The 6000-nt window shown below is 65.5% G+C and overlaps 2 non-coding genes across 2 annotated transcripts; one reads left to right on the top strand and one right to left on the bottom strand.

Annotated features, from left to right (window-relative positions):
* Positions 1-669: 669 nt before the first annotated feature.
* LOC140650408 (U1 spliceosomal RNA) lies at positions 670-833 on the bottom strand. Its single transcript, XR_012041975.1, has one exon. It is a non-coding gene; the product is annotated as a U1 spliceosomal RNA (small nuclear RNA).
* Positions 834-5819: 4986 nt separating this feature from the next.
* Positions 5820-5983, top strand: LOC140650397 (U1 spliceosomal RNA). Its single transcript, XR_012041964.1, has one exon. It is a non-coding gene; the product is annotated as a U1 spliceosomal RNA (small nuclear RNA).
* The last annotated feature ends 17 nt before the right edge of the window (positions 5984-6000 follow it).

Raw genomic sequence — 6000 nt, 5'->3', positions numbered from 1 at the left:
GTTGGATTGGTAAATCCAGTCAGACTTCAAGAAGGGAGGAATTTGGCAGATCATTGTCCCAGTCTGAACTGGACAAAGTCTTTCCGCTATCCCAGTCTGCCGGCTCAATATGTGGAGCTTCACAGCAAGCCAGAGTCTTGTCTTCCATCGCAGCCTGAGCCTGCGGTGGGGCTTGAGCTCGTTCTTTTCTCAGGGAGACGACTTGGGCTTTGGCTGCCTTCACACGCCTGCCCCAAGCAGGGCGACTGTCCCCTCGTGGCTTTGCTTTTCTGGCGTTCTCGCATCGAAGGAGCCGGGAGAGGGACCAGGCAGACCCCTCCACCGGGGACTGACGTGCACGGCAGGGCAGGGCCGCAAACGACCGGCTGAGGCCCCACAAGGGCCGGGCCGGTCCCCGCGCCGCGTAGCGCGTCCCGCTTCTGTCCGCAAGCTGCGGAGGCCCCAGGCGGCCCCGCCGAGCGACAGCTTCAGGGTGCGGTGACAGGGAGGAGAGCGACAGCGCCGGACACAACCGCCGCGTTCCCGGGGCACCGAGGCGCTGACGCACGCGGCGGGGCAGCGGCGACACCTCCCCGCCCCGGCCGCAGCCCCCACCGGCCCCCGGCTACCCCGCGCCGCCAACAGCAGCCCGGCCCCAACACCACCTCTGTCCTTGTCACCGGCCACAGCCAGGGGAGAGCGCGAACGCAGTCCCCCACTACCACAAATTATGCAGTCGAGTTTCCCGCATTTGGGGAAATCGCAGGGGTCAGCACACCCGGAGTGCAGGGGATGAGCCTCGCCCTGGGAAAACCACCTGCCTGATCATGGTGTCTCCCCTGCCAGGTAAGTATGCACCCACATCGCCGCCGCCGACACACACACCCGCCCACCCACGCACACCACACGGACACCGCGCCAACCACGCACACCCCCGACACACGCCGCCCCCGCGCCTCCCCGCACCCGCGCTCCGCCGCCGCGCACCGCCCACGCAGCGCTGGCCCACGCCCGCGGGCGGCGTCTTGGCGGCGCGGGGCCGTCCCGACAGCCCGCGCGGTGCCTGATCTGCATGGACACGCCCCCTCCCGCAGCGCCCCGCCCCGCCCCGCCCCTGGCGGCTCGGAGCGGCCCGGCCGGCAGCGCCGCGATCTGCACGGCCCCGCCTCGCGCGGGCAGCGGGGACCCGCCCACAGCCCGGCCCGGCCCAGGGCGCGGCGCGGTTCGCGTTCGCGTTCGCGAGTGGAGGGGACCCGGCAGAAGAGCGGGAAACGCGCAACCGCCGCGGCCCGAGCTTCGCGTCTGGCGGAGCCGAGCAGCGGAGCGAGCGCTGCCGAGGAAAGCGGGGTTGGGGCGGACGAGCGTCACCCCCCGCATGCGGGGCCTGCGGAAGCGGCCGTCCCGGCGGCTCCTGCCCCTGGACTCGGGCACGTCCGTGGCTGGGCAGGACAGCGCAGGGCCAGCCGCTCCGGCCGGCGGCGGCACGAGGCCTCCGGGCGTCCAAGGACACGCGGACACGTCCCCGATCCGCCGAGGGAGAGGATTTCTTGCCGTTTCCTCCCCAGGCACCTGGGTCCCTTCTAGGGGCCTTGAGAGCCCCTGCCCCGGAGAGCGACGACGGTCCGGGCGCAGGAACAGGACGGGGACGGGACCGGTGCCGTCCTGCCGGGGCCCCCCCCTCCCCCTTGGCCTGAAGCACTGGCGGTGCCGCAGCGGCAGCAGCCGGGGCGGGGGGGTCGGTGCAGGGGAAGGGGGCTGAGATGGCACCCAGACCCCCCCGAGGCGCCCGGCCAGCGATGCTCAGCTCCCTCCGCCGCCGGCACGCGGCTCTGGGCACAGCCACCGCAGCCGGCTGCTACGGATTGACGCATGCCGGCCACCGTAACCGGGTCCGGCCCTAGGATGCCGCTGATTCATGTAAGTCCGAGGGAAGGTTTCCAGCTCCTCTTTTATTAGTTCTCAGGTGACAGCTCGAGCTGGGTGCCCCCGGAGAGGGACCCCTACGCCAGATCGTGCCCCTCAGTTATACCCGTACCCCCCAGCACTCGATCCCCAAGTCCAATCACTTAATTCTGGTCGGTGGCCTCTTGTTTTCTTATTGGTTTTCACTGTCGCTGGGCTGGCCGCCTTCTGAAGCTACCTCATTCTCTTGGAATTGTCTCCTTGGTCCTTATCTTCTTCGTTCCACTCGTACCTGCCGGATGCAGCGAGTTCTGTGTTTGCAGCATTCGTTTTATCCAAATGTTTACTCGCGGTCAGCTCTTGCGGCCTAAGGCTTCAACTGCTTTAGCTACTAGTGCTAAGCTACTAATGCTAAACGAGACTATTCGGCGAGAAGAAGACAGTTAATCACATCTCTTCTGCAACAGCGGCACAGCCGCCCCGCTCCCGCAGGGCCCGCCCCAGCCAGGGGGGTGGCAGCCGCACCGCGGGATTGCTTTGCTCCAGATGTCTCTTCTGCGCCTGTCGCCCAGTAATTTCTCTATTCCCAATGTTAATCTGGGGTGGACGAGAGCAAGGGAGAGCTTTAGCGAAGCCACTGAGCCAACGACCACGTCAGTAAAGTGCCGGTGTATCTCAAGACACAGCTGCCCGGCTCCGCCAGGATGGAGTCGCCTTTTGGCACAGCGGCCCCGGCGGTGCCGCGCTCTGCCCCGAGCATGGCTGGCACAGGGCTGGCGATGCCCCGTGCTTCGGCTGCTGCTGAGCGGTGCCGGCACCGCACCAGGGCATCCTCCGCATCCCCGACCAGCCGCTGGGGTGGGCAAGGGGCCGGAGGGGACCCAGCCAAGACAGCTTGACCCCAGGGGTATTGCACACTGTGTGCCATCCTGCTCAGGGATAAAAGGGTAGGATGGGACAGGACAGGACGGGACAGGACAGGGTAGGCTAGTTCAGCTGGAAGTGACCTACAAGGATCATCTGGTCCAACTGCCTGACCGCTTCAGGGCTGACCACAGGTTAAAGCACGTTATTAAGGGCGTTGTCCAAATGCTTCTTAAACACTGACAGGCTTGGGGCATCGACCACCTCTCCAAGAAGCCTGCTCCAGGGTTTGACCACCCTCTCAGTAAAGAAATGCTTCCTCGTGTCAAGTCTGAACCTCCCCTGGCACAGCTTTGAACCATTCCCAGGAGTCCTGTCCCTGGATCCCAGGGAGAAGAGCTCAGCACCTCCCTCTCCACGTCCCCTCCTCAGGAAGCTGCAGAGAGCAAGGAGGTCGCCCCTCAGCCTCCTCCTCTCCCAACGAGACAAACCCGGAGTCCTCAGCCGCTCCTCAGAGGACTTGCCTTCCAGCCCTTCACCAGCTTTGTTGCCCTTCTCTGGAGGCATTTGAGGACCTTCACATCCTTCTCCAATGGTGGGGCCCAGCACTGCACGCAGTACTCCAGGGAAGGCCGCACCAACGCTGAATACAGCGGGACAATCCCCTCGCTTGACCGGCTGTTTTTCCTGTGTTTGATGCGCCCCGGGATGGGGTTTGCCCTCTCGGCTGGCCAGGGCACACTGCTGGCTCCTATCGAGCCTGCTGCCGACCAGCACCCCCAGATCCCTTTCTGCAGGGCTGCTCTCCAGCCACTCCTCTCCCAGTTTAGACTTGTGCCTGGCGTTACTCCGTCGCAGCTGCAGAATCCGGCATTTGGTCTTGTTCCATTTCACGCTGTTGATGATTGCCCAATGCTCCAGTCTATCTAGATCCCTCTGCAAGGCCTCTTGTCCCTCAAGAGAGTCAACAGCAGCTCCCAGTTTGGTACCGTCAGCAAACTTGCTAACGGTGCATTCAGCTCCTGCATCCAGATCGTTGATAAACATATTGAACAGAACTGGCCCTAGAATTGAGCCCTGAGGAACGCCGCTGGTGACCAGTCACCAGCCAGATGTGGCCCCATTCACTGCAGCCCTTTGAGCCCTGCCGTCCAGCCGGTTCTTCACCCAGCGCACTGTGAACCAGCTCATCCCGCAGTTGGGCAACTTGTCCAGAGGGATGCTGTGAGGGACAGGATCAAAAGCCTTCCTAAAATCCAGAAGAACTATCCACCGCCTTCCCTTCATCCACCTGGCGGGTGACCTTATCGCAGAAGGAGATCAAATTAGTTAGACAGGACTTCCCCTTCGCAAACTAACCCGTGCTGACCGTGCCTGACGATTGCATTGTCCTTTAAATGCCTTTCAATAGCACCCAGGATGCTCTTCTCTGTCATTTTTCCAGGTGCTGAGGTTAGACTCACAGGTCTGTCGTGGCCGGGTCTCCCCTCACGCCCTTCTCGTCAATTGGAATAGCGTCGGCTAGCTTCCAGGCAGCACGGGCCTCCCCAGACTGCCCAGGCCTTTGCTAGATGATCGAGAGGGGTCCTGCCGTAACATCCGCCAGCTCCTTCAGCACTCTGGGGTGAATCCCATGAGGCCCCATGGACTTGCGAACACTCAGCTGATACAGCTGGTCCCTGGCAATCTCAGCGTCCACAAATGGAAAGTCACTGTTCCCGCGGCCGTGGTCCCCCAGCTCCGGGGACCGGGCAGCCCAAGGTCCATCAGTATTATTAAAGACTGAGGCAAAAATTGCACTGAATGCCCCTGCCTTTTCTTCACCCCTGTTTGCTAGGTGTCCATCTTCCACGAGGGTCGGTCCAACGTCTTCCTTAGACCTCCTCGTGCTGCGACCGTACTCAGAAAGCCTTTCTTGCCTGACACAGCACTAGCCAGCGTCAACTCCAGCGGAGCTTTGGCCTTTCGTGTCTCCTCCCTACGGTGCGAACCACGGCTCCGTGACCCTCCTGCGAAGCCTGACCTCGCCTCCAGAGATGGTGCCACGTCTTCTTCCTCCCGAGCTCCACGAGGAGGTCCCTGGCCAGCCCAGCTGGTCTCCTGCCCCGCGTGCTTGACTTGGGGCACCCGGGATTGCCGGCTGCCGGGCTTTTAGAGGTGGCTCCTAAGAAGCGCCCCGCTCCCACGGCCCCCCGAGCCCTCGCAGGCAGGTTCCCCGGGGACGCTGCTCCGGGGCTCCCCGAGCAGCTTGAGGTCTGCTCTCCCGGAAGCCGGGCAGCCGCTCCGCTGCCCTTTTCCTCATCACACCGAAAACCGTAGAGCCGACGGTTCCGCGGTCCCTGCGGCCAGGACAGCCCCCCCCGTGTCCCCGAGTCCTTCTCTGCGCACAGAGGGGGCCGGGAGGGCACCTTCCCGCCGGCTCCCGGGGCTCTTGTCACCGGGACTCGTCGCCCCCAGACCCATCGCCGGGACTGCCCGGACCTGCTCGTCGCAGCTGCCGCCGAGGCCGCTGCCGCGGGAGGGGGGTGGCTGCTGCGGGGGCGCCGTTCCAGCCTCCCGGCCGCGGCGAGACGAGCCCCGGTGCCCGCAGAGCCCCGGTGCCCGCAGAGCGGAGCGGCTCTCGGTCCGTGCCGGCTGCTGGCGGGGGGGCGCGGGGCAGCAGCCCCCGGCAGCAGTGCAGCGGGAGCGAGGAGGTTCCGCGCAGCGGCTGCCGGGCAATGCGCTGCCCGGTACTCACCGACCCCGCTGCCGGAGACGGAGCGGAGCCCCCCGCCGCCCCCCGCCGCTGCGGGCGGGGCCGCTCCGAGCCGCCAGGGGCGGGGCGGGGCGGGGCGCTGCGGGAGGGGGCGTGTCCATGCAGATCGGGCACCGCGCGGGCTGTCGGGACGGCCCCGCGCCGCCAAGACGCCGCCCGCGGGCGTGGGCCAGCGCTGCGTGGGCGGTGCGCGGCGGCGGAGCGCGGGTGCGGGGAGGCGCGGGGGCGGCGTGTGTCGGGGGTGTGCGTGGTTGGCGCGGTGTCCGTGTGGTGTGCGTGGGTGGGCGGGTGTGTGTGTCGGCGGCGGCGGTGTTGGTGCATACTTACCTGGCAGGGGAGACACCATGATCAGGCAGGTGGTTTTCCCAGGGCGAGGCTCATCCCCTGCACTCCGGGTGTGCTGACCCCTGCGATTTCCCCAAATGCGGGAAACTCGACTGCATAATTTGTGGTAGTGGGGGACTGCGTTCGCGCTCTCCCCTGGCTGTGGTCGGTGACAA

Source organism: Ciconia boyciana, chromosome 3 (assembly GCF_034638445.1).
Source record: "Ciconia boyciana chromosome 3, ASM3463844v1, whole genome shotgun sequence".
NCBI classification, from domain to species: domain Eukaryota; kingdom Metazoa; phylum Chordata; class Aves; order Ciconiiformes; family Ciconiidae; genus Ciconia; species Ciconia boyciana.
The sequence above is the reverse complement of the archived record's forward strand: the minus strand, read 5'-3'. Positions and strand labels throughout refer to the sequence as shown.